Source organism: Otolemur garnettii, unplaced genomic scaffold (genome assembly GCF_000181295.1).
Source record: "Otolemur garnettii isolate 467f Iridium unplaced genomic scaffold, OtoGar3 scaffold00077, whole genome shotgun sequence".
NCBI lineage: Eukaryota > Metazoa > Chordata > Mammalia > Primates > Galagidae > Otolemur > Otolemur garnettii.
This window is the reverse complement of record NW_003852472.1, coordinates 8,721,898-8,727,013: the sequence shown is the minus strand read 5'-3', so window position 1 is coordinate 8,727,013 and position 5,116 is coordinate 8,721,898.

Sequence of the window (5,116 nt, the reverse complement as noted above, 5' to 3'; positions counted from 1 at the left end):
AAAAAAAGAAAAAAAGAATTAGAAAATTATAGATTATTATCCATTCTAAAAATAGTTCAACACATATGAAATATGAAGATAATTTAGAGTGTCTCTGCTTTTAAAGGCATTCAGAGTCCACTGGGAGAAAAACAATACGTAAGCTCTTTATTGCTTAATAAATACCAGGACAGAGGAAAGCAAACTTACTATGGAAACACACAGCAACTTGTCAGGAAGGAAAGGAGGTCTCACAGAAACCCACATGGAATAAATAAAACCCTGAACTGCATCTTGAGTGGAGACTGGGAGTTAGTCATGTTTTATGGTTGAATTGTGCCCTCCACAAAAAAAGGATGTATTGGAGTCCTAACCCCTAATACCTCAGAATGTGACCTTATTTGGAGATAGGATTTTTTATTGTGATAAACAAGTTAAAATGAGGTCATTTCAGTAGGCCTGAATCCACTATGACTGCTATCCTTATACAAAGGGGAAATCTGGACACAGAGACACACATAGAAGACAATGTGAAAAGACACATGGAGAAGACAGGAAGGTCCAAACCAAGCAGAGGAGGCTGGACAGAGCTTTCAGAAGGAAGCAGCCTCGTTGGCACCTGTAAATTGATGAATGTAATTGATTTTGGAATTCTAGACCTTAGACTGTGAGATAATACACTTCTCTTCTTTAAAAAAAGAAGAAAAGGCTAGGCGCCTGTGGCTCAAGCAGCTAAGGCGCCAGCCACATACACCTGAGCTGGCGGGTTCGAATCCAGCTGGGCCCGCCAAACAACAATGGTGGCTGTAACCAAAAAATAGCCGGGGGTTGTGGTGGGCACCTATAGTCCCAGCTACTTGGGAGGCTGAGGCAGGAGACCCGCTTGAGCCCAGAAGTTGGAGGTTGCTGTGAGCTGTGATGTCACAGCACTCTACCCAGGGCGTCCTGCTTTTGATGGGACAGTCCCAATTTTTAACAATTTGTCCCAAGTCCCACGGTGTTTTAAAAAAGTCCAGATTTTTGGAAAGAATGCACGACAAGCTAGGGAATGGCGGGAGAATGGGAAGGGAATATACGGCTGCTGAAAAAGTTAATGTAACTCCATTTGGGAATGAAGAGGTTAATGTAACTTCATTTGAAATTGAAACTCCCTACTCCCCTCCTGGCCAAGGTCACCAGGTGGAATCATTATCAGGCTCCCTCCCTCACTTCTAGGCAAGAACAATTAGCTAAGAAGGAGCCAAACTGTCTGTAACAAACAAGTAGCCATCCCCCTCTAGAGGGTCCCTAACCATAAACAGCTCAGCCAGTAGCCCCCCTCCCACCCCCGTCAATGGTGTCCCGTTTTACCAATGTTAAAATAAATCTGGTCACCTTAATTTTAGGTCATCATCTGGCTTCCAGTAAAATTTCCAACTTTAAGTCTCTGGCAGAACCCTCCATTCCAGCCCAATGAGTTTACACATTGAGTTTCTCAAATTTTTATTGAGTGTCTATCATGCAAAACTTAGGGTTGGGCACTGACATGTGATAATGACAACCAGGATCCCTGCCTTCAGGAAGCTTTATGTTCTGGAGGAAGAGACCCTAAATGACCCATTTCATAATTTCACAATTCACTATTGAATTATGGCTGTGATAAGAGGTACAAATGGGAGTGAGCTAAGAGCACCTAACAGAGAACCTGACCTAGACTGGGAGAAACAGAAAGGGTTTTCTGAGAAAACAATACTTGGCACTTGAAGGATAAGAAGTAAGTCAGTGGAGGAAAGAACATTCTCTGAAGATATTTTTGTGTTTTCCCATCTCTGTGCTTTTGTGTATACTGTGCCATCTGCTTATACTACACGCCTTTTTCAAGTATCCAGATTCTAACTCCAGATTTGGCTCAGATCCTCTCTTCTCTGGTAAGCCCCTCCTGATAGATTATCTTAGGTTGAAGTATTCTCTCCTTGCAATATACTGGTCAAGGTCATTGGTTATTAGCTATAAGTTATGCATGGCCTTGTGATATTTTTGCAATTCTCACCCTCTCCTGTCATATAAATCCAGAAGTCACCTTGATTCTAGTTCCATCTAATCTGTTAGGAGGTCACTTCACTTTTATTTTATTTTTGAGACAGAGTCTCATTCTGTCTCCCTGCTTTGACTGCTCTGGTGTCATCTATAGCTCACAGCAACCTTAAACTCTTGGGCTCACGCAATCCTCCTGCCTCAGCCTTTGGAGTAGCTGGCACCACAGGCGCCTGCCCCAATGCCTGACTCGTTTTTCTATTTTTAGTAGAGATGGGGTCTCGATCTTGCTTCAGCAGGAGTCCTTGAACTCCTGAGCTCAAGCAATCTGCCCTTCTCTGCCTCCCAGAGTGCTAGGATAATAGGCATGAGCCACCTCACTCAGCCAGTTTTATGTCCATGTAGAATTTTCTGGGAAAGCAAAGATTAGAGGAATTGTTTTGAAATAATCTTTTTTTTTCCAGTGACAGGGTCTGGCTCTGTCATCCAGACTAGAGTTCAGGGGCATCATCATAACTTACTGCAACCTCACTCCTGGGCTCAAGCAATCCTCCTGCTTCAGCCTCCTGAGTAGCTGGGACTACAGGCATGCTACCATACGCAGCTAATTTTTCTATTTTTTTATAGAGTTGGGGTCTTGGTCTTGGTCAGGCTGGCCTCAAGCCATCTTGCTGCCTCAGCCTCCCAAAGTGTGGGGACTACAGAAGTGAGCCACTGTGCCCAGCCAAATTTGGAATAATCTTAACATTTTTCTTGTACAATAAAATATAAGTACAAAAAAATCCCTCACACAGAACATTGTCTTCCTCTTGCTTAGCGTATCCACAATCCTGACTTTATGGAAACCACTTCTTTGGGTTTCTATTTAGCTTTGTTACTCAAGTGTACATCTCTTATCATCATGATTTTTCTTAAATTTTTGTTGTTTTTAACGTGTCCTTTAAGTCTCCTTACCAAAGGTATTGTCCTCCATCCTTTTCTTTTTATTTTTTAACTTTATTATCATTATTATTATTTTTTTTTTTTTTTTAGAGAGGGGATCTCATTATATTGTCCAGGCTGGTCTCCAATTCCTAAGGTCAAGTGATCCTCCCACCGCAGCCTCATCCCTTTCCTTTTCTGACAATTTCATGAAGAAGAGCCCAGGCTATTTGACCTGCACAGTTTCCCACAGTCCTCGGTTTTGCTGACAGCATACTTTCTGGGGCAGTTCATCTTGTTCCTCTGGCTTATGTTTTTCCTGCAACTTACGCTTGGTCAGTTTCAGGTTTTTGATCCCTTTGTCCAGACTATAGGTGGTGGTGTGTTCTTTTTCACTGGGCACATAATGTCTGTCCATGATATTAGTAGCTGTTGATGTTGGTGCCTGGATCTATTCGTTCACTGGGGACTGCAAAATGGTGATACTCTAATTCTGTCATTTCTTTTTCATTTATTAGACAGAATATTTTTTTATAATGAGATGCTTCCTCTCATCTGCTGTTTGGTTATACATGTTGGGGAAACATAATAAAAATAAAAACTTCTGTCAATTTAGCACTTAACAAAGTAAAAGAAAGAAAGGAAACGGTTTTATTATTGAATAAGCGTTCAACCATGCTGCAGTGCACATTATAGGCATTCCACTAAGGAGATTGTGGAGGGAATAAATTACCCTTTTATATGGGCAGGAAAAGACAGTCCATCACATGCATATTAATTGTCTTTATCAAAAGGAAAAATTAAACTTTTCCTATCTTTATGACAAACAGGACATAGAGCCTAGGCTTCAACTCTCACAGAAACAGAGGATAAGGTGCCATCCCCTCTTGAACTTCACATTCCAAGCAGATGCCTGTTAGGCCTCTAAGAAGCCTTCCTGGGATAGAAAACTGGAAAGAGACCTATTTCTACAAGATGTACATACACCTCAAAGAGACAGTCAAAGCATTTGTAATTTCATTTTCTAAAGGAAATGCTGAGCAGATGCAAGGAAGGAAAAGTTCTCTTTTAGCACCAAGGAAAATGAAAAAAAAAAAAAAGTTTTTATTTACCCTTATACTGCACGGTCTGACTAATATGGCAGACAAGAGAAATACAGTATTTGATTCTTTCCCACTACTTATCTATTTTGGTTCCTAATCAACCTATCCTCCAGGATGACCAGTTTAAAAATTTTTTTTTTCCAGAGATAGGGTCTTTAAAGTTAACTAATGTTTTAATAACTATGTTGTGTCTGTTTGAACGCACCACCTCCGGTATCTGGAGCCGGCACCCTGCTCACTGAGCCACAGGCACCGCCCGGTAGTTCATAGTTTTAACCATGCTGGGTGATTGTCATCCTATTTCTTGTATGTGCTCCAATTTCATGAACTGAAAAATATAATGAAGAAAGGAAGTACAGTTTTCCTTCCTTGACTATAGAAGCTATGAACTTTTCTTTTTTTAAATCAAGACAAGCTTCGTTTTTCATGCAGAAAGTCGTTAAATTATTGCATTGCCAGAATTAAAAGGCCACACAGGTCTCCGTCGGCCTGCGCGGCGCCCAACGCCGCTTGTGGGCCAAGTTCCACTGCTTCCCTTCCCGAGCGCTGCCCGCTGCCGCCGTGGCAAATGTGGCCGGCACCAAGCTGTACGACATCCCGGGCATCCCGCCCGGCACCAGCGAGAACAAGCTGAAGAAGGCATACAGAAGGTTAGCCAAGGAATACCATCCTGATAAGAATCCAAATGCTGGAGACAAATTTAAAGAAATAAGTTTTGCGTAGGAAGTACTATCAAATCCTGCTAAGCGGGAGTTATATGACAGATATGGAGAACAAGGTCTTCGGGAAGCGGGTGGTGGAGGGGGTGGCATGGATGATATATTCTCTCACATTTTTGGTAGGGGATTGTTCGGCTTCAGGGGCAATCAGAATAGAAGTCGAAATGGCAGGAGAAGAGGAGACGACATGATGCAGCCACTCAAAGTATCTTTAGAAGATCTGTACGATGGCAAGACAACCAAACTATGGCTTAGCAAGAACGTGCTCTGCAGCGCTGCAGTGGGCAAGGTGGAAAGTCTGGAGCTGGTCAGAAGTGCAGTGCTTGTCGAGGTCAAGGTGTCCGCATCATGATCAGACAGCTGGCTCCAGGAATGGTACAG